Here is a 19,151-nt window from a genome sequence, read left to right as displayed (position 1 = left end):
AGAAAACTTTCACAATCTCTGAAAGCTCATTTTCCAGGAATAGTTATACATGAAGACATCATTTGAGATTAAAGACATCCATCAAGCAGATGATGGGATGAGACAGGAATGATTCTGAGATTAACCTACCTCCTTACTTTATTGTATTAAATATGCTTAAATATTTTTCTTTCATCGGGTTGGCAATAGAAGGAAAGCGTTGTTCAGGAATATCTTGCCATTTGTCTTCACATTTTAGTTTTCCTCATTTACTAAAATGGAATTTAAGGTATTTTGTCATGTACCTGTTACCTTGAAGAAACAAAGATTAATAAATAGATTCGCTCTACATGTATCTTCTATAATGAAGATTAGAAATGATGTTGCTGCCTTAAATTAAATGACTTTCCTCTGTCTCTCCCTACCCTGGAAGCTAATCATTAGATGTGAAAAAGTTATAAATATGCGATAAACAGAGAAGATTAAGATGTGGGGAATTTGCTTGTATAACATGCTGAGCGTAGCATCATTGGTGTCCAGGTAGGACCATCACAATGCACAGGAGATTATGTTACTGAGTCGATGCTCTATTCTGATGTATAGGTTCCAAAAGTTGCTCTTTTACCTGAGTAAAATGTTAAGATTAGAAGGATATGTAGAAAGTTGCATAATCATCAACCAAATATATAGACACTAAGGAAAACAAAATGACTTGAAAAGAAAAAAATATAAATCCCCTTTTCAGTGTTTCTTATATATGAAAGTTTTATCCAGGGCTAGTTTTGCTCTATAATTTAAAATATTTTAACTTTATTTAATAGTGTAAATGATTGTCTTTTAAAATATTAAAAGTGATGTGATTAGGTTTTCTTCTTTATTAATCTGTTTAAAAGTTTTTTACAGTGAGCATTTACTTACGTTATAATGGGAAAATTGTTTTGTTAAAAAGAATGCTGACTGTTTAAAAAATATTTTGATGTTTCACAAAAGCTTGGTTGATCCTACAAGTAACATTATCCAATTTTGTCTCAATACTATATTCTTTTGAAGACAGTTTATGTAGTTTCTGACTTGTGTAATATTTGCTGTTTCACGTAAAATTTTTAGAGAAGTTTGATGCCCTTCTGCTTATGATATTAGATGTCCTTGACAATTTTGCTTCAGCACAATCAGTTTGAAGTGTTATTTGCTGAATCTGAAAGGGATCTCAATCACCTACCACTTTTCTACTGCACCATTTTTTTAATGCACCGTTGATGGCACCTTTTAGCATTTTTCACATCTTTAAATAACAGAAGGATGACCTTGCATTAAGGAAATAGGGTCCCGCTGGTGTGTTAACTGCATTTCACAGATAGGCAAGATTCTGCTTTCAGTCCCCCATCCCCAAAGATCATATCTATAACTTTTTAATGGTAACTTTTATTCTGTGTCTTTATGATTCCCTATGAAGGTGAAGAAAATCAGAGTAATAAATTCAGCAGGAGTCTGTTATGTCTGATAGCAGAAAGGCATATGTGATATCAGTATCTTCACTATAGTAAATGGGACCACCAGATTAGTTTTGGAGATTGTAAAGTTTTAAAATATGTTGGTGATAAATATCAAGAAACATAGTGCATAATGGTAGAATTTATTGAATGGAAATATTTGCTTAAATTCTAAAACTTCCCCAAATGCTCCTTTATGCAAGAGAAATCACATTTATCTTTGACTTTCGAAATTTGACTCCAATTTTACTGTTTTCTACTTAATTTTATGTTTTCTACTTAAGCAAGTATAAATGATGTTGATAAAAAGTGCCCAGATATACTTTATAAATTCAAAGTGGTGGCATTATTTTAGGTGGAAGGCCCACATACAACAAATCAAGTACAAAGTTATATAGCCTGTTCTTTAAAATTTAAAATGTATCTTTGAATGCAGTGCAGACTGTAGCAAGAGATGACCAGTGCATTTGTCTGAGGTTATGCCTGACACAAGCAAGTGTGAGTGTATTTACTCTGTGTAAAATACAGTTTTAAAACATTTACTTATGTTTCTAATAGAGTTTGAAGTTTAAAATAGGTATTAGATTATACATTTTATAGTAATAAATAGCCTCTTCACAGTTATTATTCCATTTACTCTTCCAGGAGTTTTATAATTAAAAATAGTAAATTGGTAAAATTGATATTATAAATGATAGATTTTGCTAAGGGTAAAATATAATTTGTGAAGAAGCAGGTTAAAAAAATCCTGAAAATCCTTGTTTTAATATTTTAACAAGTTAAATTATATTTGGATTTTTCTTAATTTTATTATTTTGGCAAGGAAAAGATGGTTCAAAATTCTGTCTTTAGAATTGCTTTAAGTTACCAATTTCAAAATAAAGCATAGTTTCTTATTTGCAAGAAATCAACTTCTGTATATCTAGGTTTTTGTGAAATGTTCTTGCCATAAGTTAGATTTTAAAATGTAACAAAAATTACAAATAAATATGCATTTAACTTTTTGCTCTCTTCAAACAGAATTTGAGGAAAAACTTGACACCCCCAAAGATTAGATTTATCACACTTCTGCTTCTATTGCCCCAACACGGTTTTTTTTAAAACACTTATTACATGTCCAAGGTCTTAAAACTTTACTGGATCTTTAGGTGTATTTACTTGGAGATAAGCCTGGAAAAGTACATTTTAAAGATTCGCATTTAGAGTGTTTTATTATTAAATGGATCTTGTAATGGCTTCTGTTGTTTCAATCATCAGCTTCACTTACAGCCCTACTTTCTCAGTTTCTAAATGTGATTTAACACTTATCATTGAACAAACTATTAAAATTTATTAGAGGACTATACCTTGATTGACTTTTATAGATTTCGAAGTCCAGGACATCCTGTGGTAGCATTTATTTGTGGGACAGGATAAAGGTGTGTGCATGTGGGTATGTGTGTATTTGTTATAATGATTTTGCCAATGTTACAAACTTAGAAAAAAATCCCTGCATGCTCAATTTGTAGTCATTGTAGAGTGTTTAATTACTTTGCCATAGTTAAAGGTACACATCTTTTTTTTTTAATAGAAAACTTATTAGGATTTGAAGTAACATTCTTTGATGAGATTACCCATAATGTCTTAGTTTTGGAATGTTAATATGAGATATATTCAAATGATTCTGTGTGCAATGAGGAAAATGGAGACAAGTACCTGCCTCTCCTATCAAGTGTGTTAAGAAATAATTAAAAAACGCTGCACGTTAAAATTTGAAAAAGCTTAAAATGCTTTTGAACATGTAAAACGCCCTCGTCATTATCAATTAGATGTATTCTAAAAGCTTCTGTGAGTACGCCCTATCTCATTTCACATATAGAAATCTGAGATAAGATTTTTAAGTGACCCTCGCAAGATCACATAACCAGATAGAGATACTACTGACCATATGTCTTGTGCGGCAATAGTTTTGCCTGTGATAAAGTTCTTGAATAATGTATTTATGGATGGCTGGTGGTTGAGTGACCTGACCCTTCTTCCTTGAGTAGCAAATGAAGATTTAGTTGATACAGGAAAATTCCATATAAAATTTTATCTTTTAATTTTTAAAGTGGGAAAGATTACCTTAAGGTTGACTATATGTTGAAGGTGGGATTTTGAGGTCATGGAAATTTTTAATAAGATGTATTCTCAGCACTGCTAATTGTGTTGATATTTCTTAAAGCAATTTCTTATCCATAGAGGGTAATGAAAATTTATCTCTCCTTTTAAAAACATTAACAGTTTGAAAACATCTGCAGAATGTATTGAGAGCTATATAGACTGAATTCAACTGTATTAGTTATGTATTTAAAAACTATAACCTTGATGAAGAATTGTCAGAAACACACTACTATATCCATATAACTGCTTTTGAAAAGTAAACATGTCATAGCTGTGCACTTTGTGTTCTGAATGTTCTTTGTAATGGATTTGGGATGTTGTTGAAGTCATAATGGGATGGGTTTTTCTGAAGCATTATGATGGAAAAGGTTTTGACATTTCTGGCTACAGTGCTTTATAAAGTCCTATATATGTTTGTGTACAGTCGAAAAAATAGTAGTCAGGGAATCAGAGAGAACAGTCTGAATTAGTGGTTTTTTACCTAAAACCCTATTAATATATAATTCAGTTTTCTTTCAATGAAATAATATGTTTATAGAAAAATTAAAGGAACTCAAATTAGGCTAACACAGGATTGTCTTATAAATGTCCTTAGATGAAACCTTTCCTTCGAAAGTATATGCATCAGTTGAATATAACTGCATTCTACTGAGTTATTTGAAGTTTGTTGCCTTAAACGTTTAAGATTTTTGTGAGAATTTGTGACTATTTAATTTATGGTACTCATTAAAAGGGTTTGCAAGATGAGTCATTGCAAAATTCAAATTACTGCAGTCTGAATTAACCAGTTATGTTTGCATTCCATATCAACAAATTAGGGCAATACATATTTATTGATTGTGTTTTATATGACATGAATTGTGGTTCTACAGATACTCCTGGACGCTTTTAAGTCCAAAGAATAATTTATTGAATTGTGGGAAGCAAGCAAGGGGACAGATTATCTAATTTCTAGGATTTGAGGGAGAGATTTTAGGAACAATGCAATAGATTGAAGAATTAGAGGGATTGATTAATTTTAAAAGATGAATTGACGTAAATATTTAGCCATGTGTTTAGATGCTTTAGTCTCAGAGGATACCTTGGGATACTTGAGAAGTTACTAAAATGAAAGGAAAGGAAATGTTCAGTGTTTAACATACTATCGTTGAGAGAAATACACAATAACTTTGGGATGCAGTATATTAAAAATTAAATATTCTTTTATATGGATTAAATCTAATTGGAGTAAAATCGTTAGGTATAAGCGTTGAGATTAGGACAAGAATATTAACATGGGTAGAAGTAGCTTCAGGGACTGTACATGGGGACGACATATTCTACCAACTCAGGTATCATCCTAGACCACTACTACTAGTTTTTCCCTAATATTTGTCATTGATTATCGATGAATCTTACTTTATGAGGGCTTTTTTAGTGACAGGCATCTCACTTTATGAAGGCTTTTTTAGTGACAGGCAGGTTTTAATTTGTCTGCTACTAAGCTAATCATATGATGTATACCTGATATTTTTTAATTAATAGAATCATTTATGCATTTGTTCCTTAAGTATTTATCAGGTTTTTCCTGTGTAAAAACTATACAGGGACTATACTAAATTCTATGCAAGATAGTGAGATTTATAAGTAAAACAGATTTTCAGTTCTCTAAGAGCATATAGACTAATAGGGGATAGATGGACCACATATAGGTAACTATAGTATAAGATAGGAGTTGACAAAGTCTACTGCTTACTATTGTAAATAAACTTTTATAGAAACATAGTTGCACCCATTCATTTATAAATCAACCTCTGGCTGACTTCATATTTCATACTGCAATGGCAGAGTTAAGTAGTTGTGACGGAGATTTTATGTCCTACAAAACCTAAAATATTTACTATGTGGCCCTTTCAGAAAAACGTTTACTGACCCCTGATATAAGACATTATATGTACCTGGTACATGATACTCACAGTAATAGAACATTGTGCTTTTATCATTGCTAAGGATCTCATAAGGAGGAGTGATTGTTAATTTCAACCTGATTCACCCAAGTATCAGGAAAATTTCCAGCATATGGGTAAAACCATAGATATTGAGTTTTCCTCTATGATTCCAGTGGTTTGTCAACTGATTACCTCACTCTAAATGAAACAAAGAACTATTATTTCTAATTAATTAATTCTTACCTTTTACAGTTAATCTACATACTTATTATATTTCCACCTTTTCCTATTTGGCTAAAATTCTTTGCATATGAAACTTACTTCCTAGTCTCTTTATTCAACTGCTAATATATATAATCATACATTATTTTACCTTTAAATGTGGAGTCAATAATACTTAATATTGAATGTAGTTTTCAAACATCAAAAGCATTTGTTAAACTTTCCTTCAATAAGTGATAACCTTATAGTCTGAAAAAATTGATTCACTTATAAATAAGCAGGCCTCTTTTGTAGTGCTCTAATAGGCAGTGAAACAGAAGATCTAGCTATGTAAGAGCCACACTTGTATGCAACTCTAAAATGTATATGACTTAAGAGAGTTTATAGGGATTCCCTGGCAATCCAGTGGTTAGGACTTGGCGCTTTCACTGTCCTGGCCGGGGTTCAATCCCTGGTTGGGGAACTAAGATCCCACAAGTGCCGTGCGGCCAAAATATAAAAAAAATTTAAGAAAGAGAGTTTATAATTCTGCATTTATATATAACATTATTAGTAGGCTCTTGGTAATATATGTTAGAAAATTAATGGATATAGTTGCACTCATGGCTAAGAGTGCCTACATCAAAAAGAATTTTATGGTTTTTGACATTGTCAGATGTCAAAAGGTGTTTTAAACTAACCTGTCAGAGCATTTTGGTTTTCCTCAGGTTTAGTCAAATGGGTGAGAAAATGAATAAACGATCTTGAAACTTTTATTGAAGACATACTTCATTTGGTTCATTAGAATAAAAGCAAACAGTTATATATGCTTTCCATGCACTAGGTACTTCTCCATATCAGAGGTAGGAGAGCCATCATTTGAACCCATATAGTCTGGCTGAACACCATAATAATTTATTTATTGTATATTTTTCTCTAGATGAATGAAAGGAAAATTTCATGTAAAGCTGGATGTTAAAAAATAGTAAATTGTCAGGTTTCCATTAGTTGATTTTAAATGAAAGATCTCGAAGGATTATTAGGATTATTGTTGCCTTTTTTGGAATAGTCAGTGGACTGGAAGACTTTAAGGGAAGACGTCAAGGATTCTTATAGAGATAATTTGAGTGTTAAGTTATTGTCTCTGCTTCTTTATATATCCACCAACTTGCCCTTCCATAATTAGCACTTTTTAATTTCACACGACTCTATAAAAGGACAAGTTATAGCTAACTGCTGAAAACTTATCTCAAAATACTGCCTTTTCTAATTGTCATCCCTTCTACATAGCTAATTTCCATTTTTTCATCCTCAATCAAGATTCATTTTAGTTTTTATTTTTAATTTTTAAAGAAATATTACTCCTTAAGGAAATACAGGGAATATTTAAAAGGATAAAAATAGAGACTAAATCACCCATAATTCCATTACCCATATATACTTAGATATAGCAACTCTTCATTATTTTTTTTCCCTTCCATTTTTCCACTGTGGACCAGGACTTCTTCTATGTAAAGGAGTTTTTAATGTAGTTATTTATATCTTAAGGACTTTTCTATTTTACTGAATACTTTTTATGAACATCTTTATAAATAAAACTTTGTCCCTATTTAGTATTATTTTCTTAGAATTTTTTTTTTTTTATGTGTGTGTGTGTGTGGTACGCGGGCCTCTCACTGCTGTGGCCTCTCCCGTTGTGGAGCACAGGCTCGGGATGCGCAGGCTCAGCGACCATGGCTCAGCGGCCATGGCTCACGGGCCCAGCCGCTCCGCTGCATGTGGGATCTTCCCAGACCGGGGCATGAACCCGTGCCCCCTGCAACGGCAGGCGGACTCTCAACCACTGCACCACCAGGGAAGCCCTATTTTCTTAGAATTTTTAAGAAAGAGAAATACTGAGTCAAACTCATGAAAATATTTTAAGGTTATTTATGCATGTTGCAAATTACTTTCCAAAAGAAGTGAGCCGGTTTATCTTCATACCAGTAACTATCAACCTACCTTGCTTCACCACAAACTTGACAGCAGCAATTCTAATTAACAAGTAAATTAAGGAATTGATTTTCACTTTATCCCCTCTGAGCCCCTACAGAGGTTGCTTTGTTTAATATGGTTTTTGTGGTATTTTTCTTCCTTGCACTAAAAAACCCAAAAAACAACCAAACAAACCTAAAACTGAGATGGGCCTGCTGAGCCTCATTTAAACCAATGTACTCAAATTCTTTATTTCAAAGAGGGAGGAGATATGGGGATATATGTATATGTATAGCTGATTCACTTTGTTATAAAGCAGAAGCTAATACCCCATTGTAAAGCAATTATACTCCAATAAAGATGTTAAAAAAAATAAAAGAGACTAAAGAAACATAAAAAAAAAAAAGCCTTTGAGCTCAGGTCATCTTCTCACTTTTATTAGCTCACCATTTACTCTGTGTTGCTGCCTTGTTAAGATCAGGTGTTATTTTAAGAATGTTGAATTCTGATAATGCTGTTGTCTCGTTATTGGTACTGTCTTCAGCATTGCCTATTCATTGCATGTGGTGTGTGCCACACAGCTGCCTATATTGGTGTTTGAGAAAGACCTGGAACATTTTCCCCCTTGTATTCTTCTGCCTCTGTGAGGGAGGATCTTTTCCTAAGCAGACTTTTGAGGCCTGTGTCTTTGGGGTGTATGTGGACATCAAGACTTCAGCTCTTAAGGGCTGAGAACCCCAGGCCTGGTTTTGATACTTGGGATTTTTCTAACCCACAGAACCATGGGTATAGTTCCCACAGTGGTGACTGGAGCTGTGGTGAGCCAGTGAGTGGCTTTACCACTTTGGAGCTGGCACACCTGCTGTGGATGTCTACGGAGCAGGGGATGCTTGTAAGTCTGCACCTTTTCTCCCCGTTCTGTCTTTTACATTGCCCTGGTTCCTCAGAGTACTTTGTATATAGGCTACTCAGTTCTTTGTTGAGCTGAGTATCAAGTGCTCTCTATTACAGTTAAGTCATTTATTTGTTGAGTTGAATTCAATTTAATTGTTTGGCTTAACTGTGTTTTGAGGTCTTTCTCCTTTTCTCCTCCACTCAGTTGAGCTTTGGTTGGACTGAAAATTACATCAAAATCCTTTCCCCCTGCCTTTCTAGTAGAGTATATATGAGGGAGCAATGGAAAAGAGTACATTAGAAGAGATGAAAGATTATTTAATATAGGCATCATTTAATATAGCTACCTACTCTAATTGAATTTTTCCGTCCAAAATCGACATTCAGTGGACTTGGTAGGCTTTGAATACGTGTTTTAAATGTAGGTGAATGCACTTTGGGGTAACTTTGGATTCGGAATAATTTTTATATTCAGCTGAAATGAATGTCTTTCTGATTTCTTCTCACTGTGATTATATAGAAAAAATTAACATTTCTATTTTACCCAAGAACCTTCTGTATACATTAGTAGAATCATTGTTCCTATCTCTAGTCTTCTCTTAGTCTTGAGCCATTCTTTGTAAAATATGGTTTTGGAGCTCATCACCAGCTTTTTCATGAATTTGCTCTAATATATTCTTCTTTAAATGGATGAATATAATGTTCTGTATGCGATATGACCAGTAACAGAGGATAATGGAGTTATTATTTCCCCTTGGTTTATATACCATACTGCTTTTTTCAGCACAGAAGTAAATTAGATATCTTTGATAGTTATATTTTACCATTTAACATACTGAGTTTATTTTCAATAATCCCCTAGGTCTTTTTCATACCTACTTAATTACATGTTCCTTCTCCCTACATGTACAGTAGTTCATGTTTTTTTAAACACAATTTTAGACTATCTTTATCTCTCTTAAATTTCATCATGTTAGACTTGGCTCAGTTGTTCCAGCCTTTTTGAAACTTCATCGTATCTTCTAATATATTCATTAAACTTTTGCCATCTGCATATGTGATAAACATCTTTAATGTGTAAATCCAGGTAATTGATGTTGTCTCAAACTATCTTTGTCATTGGTCCCCAAGACCATCCTCAGATTTGGTGTCTTGTTGGAAGGACTCAAGATTTAGTGTATTGTTGTACTTATGGTTAAGGTTTATTACAGCAAAAGGATATAAAGCAAAATTAGCAAAAGAAATCAGGCAGAAGCTTTTAAGAGCCCTCTTCCAGTGGAGTCACAGAGTATACACTTAATTCCTCCAGCTACTTGTGACAACACGTGCAAAGTGTTGTGTACCAGTGAAGCTCATTAGAGACTCAGTATTCAAGGATTTTACTTGGGGCTGGTCATATAGGCATCCTTTACCCAGCACCTACCAGAATCCGAGGCTCCCAGAAGGTCAACAGATATTTCACATAAACCATATTGTTTGCACAAACAGTCCAGGCATAATGAATCATCCTTGTCGTTTAGGGGAAGCTTTATATGATTGTAGGGAAATGTTTATCAGCCAAGTTTCCAGAAGCTAGCCATGGGCCAGCCTTACAAGGAGGCTGTTCTAAGGACAGGCAGTCTCAGGCCTGCTATATTAACTCTTTTCTGTACATATGTTATGTTGACATTTACTGTGTGTGTGTGTGTGTGTGTGTGTGTGTGTATTCACCAAGGGGAGTCATTCAGTTCTTTTTATGCTTGTAGAAATAACTGAATGTAGGCCTTTTGATTAGGTTAGACCTGTTATTTTTACAGCTGTAGACCTTTTACTTGAAATACACCTTACCTTACCACATATATTGATTTCTTCTAAACAACAGTTTTAGTGATATAATATTTTGATAAGAATGTTTAACATTTGCCTCTCCTTTTTCTTCCTGACTACTAATTGCAAAATACTTAATTTTGTAGCTTTCAGACTTCCAAGTGTCTAAATTACAAAGATGCTATACAACTTTTAAAACCTAGTTTTCCTCTAATTTTTGTTATTCTTTTAACCTTGTTTATGATTGGGAAAGGTTGAGAAGAGAATTAGCAATAACAAAAGCAACAAATCACAATTTGGATAAAAAGCAACAACTAGGTCTTCATAATGTAAATTTCTCAATTTGGATTAAAAGCAACAACTAGATCTTCATAATGTGAATTTCATTAATTATATTGTCTTAAGTTGATGCAGAAAGTTACTGTTTATTTTAGAACACTGGGGCATTTATGGAAATGCAGAAACATTTTTTCACTGTTTAAGAAGTTCTTAATTTAATATAATACACATAGATATTTTTGGACTTGTTAGAAGAGAATATGTTATTTTCTAAGCTTATATATTGAATTATAAATTTTTAAAAGGCTAAGAAAAAAATGTGTAAGTTCTTCTGCTTATTTATTTAGCAAATCAAAATATAATTTAACATATGATTATGTGATAGCATTTACTGTAAGAAAATTTACCATTTGTTTTCCATAACTGCATTTAAAATATAGAAAGATTTTTATGCAGATATCTTTACTGTTTGGAACATATTTTGCAGGAAAATTTTTAAGAATGCATTTTAGTGGAGATTTTAAGAAGATGAATGATAATGACCCTTGGAGTTTTTATTTAAGTGGACTTCTGCCCGAGGACAAATGAATGATTAGATGGCATTTAAAAATAATTCTTACAGAGCTATAATTTTGATGCTCTCCTTGTCCTTCATTTATTGTTCCCTTTGAATATTTCTACAGAAAGCTCATCCATTCTCAGGGACTGAAGTACCATTCTTTTAGCAAGTATTTTTAAATGGAGCTCTTTAAATCTGGCCTTGTACCTACTTTCCAGTCATGTATATTTTGCCTTTTTATTCTGGATTTCTCCTAAAATTTGAAACCCAAACAATTACAAAGGGAATTCATTATTGCCAACTCTTATTCCTTAAACTGACCATCTCCTATTGTTTTGTTTTGTTTTCTTATTGATTTCATTGGGACCTTCCTAGTATCTTCCTAGATCTCCACATTATAGCTCTGTGTATTTAATAAATGCTTATTGAATAAAAGACTATCAGGACTTTTTCTTCTCCCTCATTCTCCATTTAATTCAGAATCCAATTTGTACTGATTTTTTCTTTACTGTCTTTTAAGATACCATCTCTGAGTAACCCCACTTAGATCAATTTCTTTCAGTCTTCATGTATGGTTTTATTATATTCTTAATGTAAATACTGTAAATCATAGGAGATTTAGTTTACCTGATAACTTACGGACACACCTAGGAATCCTTTTGTGACTTGTAAGGTGGCCTTTTTTTTTTAAACATATTTATTGGAGTATAATTGCTTTACAATGGTGTGTTAGTTTCTGCTTTATAACAAAGTGAATCAGTTATACATATACATATGTTCCCATATCTCTTCCCTCTTGCGTCTCCCTCCCTCCCACCCTCCCTGTCCCACCCCTCTAGGTGGTCACAAAGCACCGAGCTGATCTCCCTGTGCTATGTGGCTGCCTCCCACTAGCTATCTGTTTTACATTTGGTAGTGTATATATGTCCACGCCACTCTCTCACTTCGTCCCAGCTTACCCTTCCCCCTCCCCGTGTCCTCAAGTCCATTGTCTATGTCTGCGTCTTTATTCCCGTCCTGCCCCTAGGTTCTTCAGAACCATTTTTTAAAATTTAGATTCCATATATATGCGTCAGCATACGGTATTTGTTTTTCTCTTTCTGACTTACTTCACTCTGTATGACAGTCTCTAGGTCCATCCACCTCACTACAAATAACTCAATTTCATTTCGTTTTATGGCTGAGTAATATTCCATTGTATATATGTGCCACATCTTCTTTATCCATTCATGTGTCGATGGACACTTAGGTTGCTTCCATGTCCTGGCTATTGTAAATAGAACTGCAATGAACATTGTGGTACATGACTTCTTTTGAATTATGGTTTTCTCAGGATATATGCCCAGTAGTGGGATTGCTGGGTCATATGGTAGTTCTATTTTTAGTTTTTTTAAGGAACCTCCATAGTGTTCTCCATCGTGGCTGTATCAATTTACATTCCCACCAACAGTGCCAGAGGATTCCCTTTTCTCCACACCCTCTCCAGCATTTATTGTTTCTAGATTTTTTGATGATGGCCATTCTGACTGGTGTGAGGTGATACCTCATTGTAGTTTTGATTTGCATTTCTCTAATGATTAGTGATGTTGAACATCCTTTCAATACATTGTATTTTAAAAGTTTCTTTTGTATTTCTAAATCTAAAGGTTACACAAACCTGCTACATATGAATAAGGATAAATGAATAGAAATTTTAGAATTCTTCTTTTGTGTGTGAGAGATACCACGGTGCTCCAGTTTATCTAATGACCTAATGATAAAATTCTTCAAGATAGTTTTACACACACACAAAAAAAGTACTGGTAGACTGATTTCATACTAGATAATTCTGCTTTTTAAAATTTGTTTGTGTGGTACATCAAAGCTTCTAGTAGTAGTTTATTTCATCTTTCTGTCAACCATATTTATAAAAAATTACTTTAAAATATTGAAATAAAATAGACATTATCTTTATTCTCTGATATCCCAATTTTACCATCTTTTCCCCCCAACTTTATTGAGATATAATTGACAAATAAAATTTTATGTATTTAAAATGTGCTTTATTTTTTTATAAGAATTCATCCTGATCATTGTTCAATGATGGATTCACATTCTGCATTGTTTTTATAATCTTGCGGTGTTATAGGATAATATATAATAGTTACTAGCTACTTTGAGTGTAAACAAATATGATTGATGAGATAAAATTAAGCAGGATCCATATGATGGAATAGACAGACATTGTGGTATAAATATCACACAGTGAATTTCAAATAGTGGTTAGTTCCTTAGGCTAGCATTGGACGTTATCACCTTAAAGAATCTAAAGAAAAAAATTAAAAAACCCAGAGGAGAAGGAATAGACATTGACTTATATATGTAAAATCATTCCAATTTCCTCTTTCTAGAACCTTACATTCCATGGGGACAGGGACTTAGTCACATTCATCACTATTCCTGTCACCCAAAGCAGCACCCTGTATGGGGTAGGTGTTCAATAAGTATTTGTAGACAGACTGAATATCTTGGATTTATAGGTGAGCGCTATACAAAAATGAGAATATTTTTGCTTTTGATTAGATTACACTGCTAATTATTTTGGAGCTATGCTTGAATATTTCTAAGAATTTATGATTCTTTCCCCTGAATTTCTAGATGCTACTAGCAGAGTGTTTTACACAAAGTCTAAGAACAGAGCATACTTATTTGAGGTAACTGTACCAAACACATGCTTGTGTGTGTTTATGTTCATGTCTTTTTATCTGATATTAGAAAGAGACAGTTGTGACTATAAACAGCCTCTCATAAATTGCTGAATGTCAGGTAAGTGCTGCTTTGATTTATTGTCCTAGGTAGTAGGCTCAAATATTTGTGTGTCTATATAATTTTACAGAGATACATTGATGATAAGGGGATTTATTTTGGTTACCAAATATCAGAAGGTTTCATGTTGTTGCCTATATATTTCTAGCAAAGATATCTTTATTACTTTATAATAAATAAGGTCTTTTCTGCTGTGAATTAATCACTAATCTAGCATTTCCCAGAAGTGTAGACTATGAACAGTTTACATCAGATTTGCTGGTAGTGCTTATTAGAACTGAGGATTCCCTGAAACCACCTTAGACCCACTACATCAGAATATTTGGGATGTGGGTCTCTGGAACCTGAATTTTTAAAAAAAATTTTATTGGAGTATGCTGATTTACAATGTTGTGTTTGTTTCAGGTGTACAGCATAGTGATTCAGTTATACATATACATATATTCTTTTTCAGATTCTTTTCCGATTTAGGTTATTACAGAATATTGAGTAGAGTTCCCTGTGCTATACAGTAGGTCCTTGTTGGTTATCTGTTTTATATATAGTAGTGTGTATATGTTCATCCCAAGCTCCTAATTCCCCCCACTCCCCACACACACATTTCCCCTTTGGTAACCATAAGTTTGTTTTCTACATCTGTGACTCTGTTTCTGTTTTGTAAATAAGTTCATTTGTACCATTTTTTTAGATTTCACATCTGAATGATGTCATATGATATGTGTTTTTTTCTGTCTGACTTCCTTCACTCAGTATGACAATCTCTAGGTCCATCCATGTTACTGCAAATGACATTATTTCATTCTTCTTTTACGGCTGAGTAATATTCCATTGTATATATATGTACTGCATCTTCTTTATCCATTCCTCTGTTGATGGACATTTAGGTTACTTCCATGTCCTGGCTATTGTAAATAGTGCTTCAATGAACATTGGGGTGCATGTATCTTTTCGAATTATGGTTTTCTCTGGGTATATGCCCAGGAGTGGGATTGCTGGATCATATGGTAGCTCTGTTTTTAGTTTTTTAAGATATTTGTCTTTCTCTCTCTGACTTACTTCACTTAGTATGATAATCTCTAGGTCCATCCATGTTGTTGCAACTGGCAATATTTTTAATGCCTGAGTAATATTCCATCGTATATTACTCCTACTCCTAGCAATGCCCAGGAGTGGGATTGCTTTATCATATCATAGTTCTGTTTTTAGTTTCTTAAGGAACCTACATACTGTTCTCCATAGTGGTTGCACCAATTTACATTCCCACCAACAGTGTAGGAGGGTTCCCTTTTCTCCACACCCTCTCCAGCATTTATTGTTTGTAGACTTTTTGATGATGGCCATTCTGACTGCTGTGAGGTGATAACTTCATTGTATTGATAGTTTTGATTTGAATTTCTCTAATAGTTAGCAATGTTGAGCATCTTTTCATGTGCTTTTTTTGGAACCTGAATTTTTGACTAAGTATTTCTCTTTGCACTCTGAAGATTGAGAGTCGCTGTATTAAATTTTGCTAAAAGTGTCTGCCCTGGGGAGAGGCTGGATCTTGGGGTTCTGCAGAAGGAATCCCTTACCATAAGTGTTCTGTCCCACTTAAGTCCCAAACTAATCAGTTTTAAGACACTAATTGTGCCACTGTGAGTTGGAACCAAACGTGCACAATTTTCTAAATCTATTGGACTGGAACAAAACAGGTACATCATAATTGCTCACTAGACCAATACTGAAAGGAAACAAAATTTCACTCAGTTCAAGTTTCTGACAGCATCCTCAGAAGTGGCTCAGCTGCCTTCACTGGGGATTGTCACTTCCAAACATACCTTACTTACCTTTTGAAGCCTAAGAGAGCCAAATACTATAGAACTAAGTTGCCTAGAGAAGAAAAAAGCTCTATTTATTCCAGACCTAAAAGAGCAGAGCTCTCTCTGGTACACAGAACTTCAGCCCAAGCATGCCTTGTGTGTTTGATCATTTCTTGACTCTAGTTGTATGATAAAGTTCTCTCTACAGCCATGACCCACCTTCATGCTCTTACCAGTTGCACAGGACCACTACTGCATTTGGCAGGTACCTACCAAAACGTCCTGGCTCAGCGTCACGCCATCTCACAGAATAGGTACCATTTCATGTATTCATACACCTTTTTCTCACCTCTCTATCATCAACTACATCCATGTTGTAATGCCTGGTCCTCCTTGAATTCAGGGACGTTCTAGAACACAGTGTTTAGGGAACAGAGCATACCAATTATCATAGATTAAACCAATGACTTCATTGGCATTGTGCCCTAGCCAAGTTAACTAGCCTCAGAAGTTGGATTTTCCCTTTATATTTGTCTTATTTTCCTAGTCAAGAGTTAAGAGGGCTGACACTATTAAGCTTTTATGTATCCACCGAAGTAACTAATTAGCACAGTGGCTTACATGTAGCAGAAATGTAGAAAAAAGAATCTTGATGTATTGATACTGATTGTTTCAGTACAAGGGCATTTTAGCCACTTTGCATGGATTTCTTTGACAAAGATTCACTAGGATTTAAAAAATTTATTCCTGTTCTATGTAGTTTTTTGTGTTTAAATTCAGTTATACTTAGCACTTAGCTGTCATTTTGCCGAGGCTCCTTTTTGATTGAATATGATTATTTTACTGACAGTATATTAGTTGTCTTGAAGAATTAATATTCCTTTCTAGTTCAATTTAAAAAGTTTATTGTAAGACTATGACGTGACTTAGACTGGAGATACAAAATTGATATTAAGACAATGTTCACCTTCTCTAACAGGTAAGGAACGTAAAATATTCAGCTTGCTTTCAAATACTCAGTATACCTATTAGGGAGTAATTTATTTAGCAAGATGATAATTTCTTCATATACTAGAAATTTTGCTAAGTTAGACAATATCTTAGAAAAGTAGCTATTTATTAGAATTTAATACTAGGCAATTAATATCCTTGAAAAAATTTGAACATATCCAAATCAGAACTAAATACTGATACAGACTACTCTAATTTATTGACCTCCAAAGTAAATCCTATTCTGATGTTAGATGTTGACTCTGTGGTCACCAGATTAAGTACTTGTTCTGTATACCATAGATGTTGGAGATCCCTCCTTGGTGACTACAGTCCCCTAGGAAGCTTAATCTGGCTGCAGAATGCAGAATTTATTACAGAAGGCAGAGAGACCAGATAGGAGAATGTTATAGACTGAGTGTTTATCTTACACACACACACACACACACAGGCCCCAAATTCATGTGTTGAAACTCTAACACCCAGTGTGACTGTATTTAGAAATAGGCCTGTGAGAAAGTGGTGAAGGTCAAATGAGGTCATAAGGGTGGGACCCTAATATGACAGGGCTGGCTCCTTTATAAGAAGAGGAAGAGATACCAGAGTGCTCTCTGTCTACTGTGTAAGGGCACTCTAAGAAGGTAACTGTCTTCAAGTCAGGAAGAGAGCTCCCTCCAGGAAGTAAATTGGTCAGCACCTTGATCTTGGACTTCCTGGCCTCCAGAACTGTGAGAAATAAATTTCGGTTGTTTAAGCCACCCCATTTGTAGTACAGTAAGTCCCCTACATACGAACCTTCAAGTTGTGAGCTTTCAAAGATGCAAACGTGCGTTCATGTGTCCAATCACGTGAGCTAGTTCATGTATCTGGCATACATTGTCACATGTGTGCATCCTCTACAAGTGGTTGTGCTTTTATGTGCTTTACTCTGCAGTACTGTATAGAGTACAGTAGTACAGCATCTTTAATTCTTGCCTGTTCACTCAGTGCCAGCCCCTGTATGCCAGATGTTGCACTGTACTATGGTACTTTTCAAGGTACTGTACTATAAGATGAAAAATGTTTATTTTTTAGTGTTTGTTTTTTATGTATCATTTGTGTGAAAAGTATCATAAACCTATTACAATACAGTACTATATAGCCAATCATGTTAGTTTGGTACCTAGGCTAACTGTCGACCTACAAACCAATTGGACTTACAAGTGCACTCTTGGAATGGAACTCATTCTTATGTAGGGGACTACTGTAATTTGTTAGGCAGCCAGAGCAGAATGAGAGACCATTGTCATAATCTGAGCTTGAGGCGATAAGGGGAGTGGTGACTGGAAAGAAATCAAGGGGATTGGCATGGTGGAAATGGAGAGAAAGTAATATAAAAAAAGAGAGTCTATAGGACCTGGTGGCTGACCACATATAGGGGGCAAAGGTTGAGGTACAGATTTCTGATGAGTCTTGAAATGGATTATTTATCTACTTTTCCTAAAGTGGGGAAAAGTGTAATCATGTTGAGTTCCCAAGACCAGTGCAGGTTCGGTGATTTGCTAAAAGGACTCGCAGGACTCAGCATATAGTCACATTCATGGCCATGATTTATTACAATAAAAGGGATACAAAGCAAAATTAGCAAAGGAAAAAGGCACATGGGGCAAAGTCTGGAGGAAACCAGGCACAAGCTTCCAAAATTCCTCTCTCAGCTGGGTTCTCCAAGACAGGCTCACCTGAGCCTAGAAGTCCAGGGTTTTTATGAAGAGTTAGTCACATAGACACCCTTTATCTAGTGTGTACCAAAATTTCAGACTCCTAGAAGGAACGTAGGTGTTCAATATAAAATGCATGTTTGTACAAACAGTTTAGGTATACTTATTTAGAGAGTGGTGGGACCCCTCCCCAAATTCAAGTTCCCGGATGCCAGCAAATGGCCAGCCTTGAAAGCAGGCCCTTCTAAGGATAGCAGTCTCAGGCTTACTGTGTTAACTGATTTCTGTGCAGTAATAGTTTAAATTAGAAAGAGAATATTACATTTATGTCATTCCGTTTTCATTAACGAAGTTTCTACATAATAGAAACAGATTTTAACGCATCGTCTTCAGTTGGTCACACATATTATAAGGATACTTTTGACAAGTATTAGGAAGAGAAAACAATTCTGAATACAGTGAAATATTGCCATGCCTTTAAAGTCAAAGCATGGAGCAACATTTTAGGTTACATCTGCTTATGTAGTAAGAATATGTTTACAATACCTTTAGTAATAAATACCTAGACAGGTCAAAGAGGTATGGCCACTTTATAATAAATTAAGTGC

The 19,151-nt window shown here is 34.4% G+C and overlaps 1 protein-coding gene across 8 annotated transcripts in view; it reads left to right on the top strand.

Annotated features, from left to right (window-relative positions):
• The window catches only part of RABGAP1L (RAB GTPase activating protein 1 like), a 797,484-nt gene that overhangs the window by 353,051 nt on the left and 425,282 nt on the right, over positions 1-19,151 (top strand). The window lies entirely within an intron of this gene.

This window comes from Stenella coeruleoalba, assembly GCF_951394435.1.
Source record: "Stenella coeruleoalba genome assembly, chromosome: 1".
NCBI classification, from domain to species: Eukaryota; Metazoa; Chordata; class Mammalia; order Artiodactyla; family Delphinidae; genus Stenella; species Stenella coeruleoalba.
Note: the sequence above shows the minus strand (reverse complement) of the source record. Positions and strands in the feature narration are given on the sequence as shown.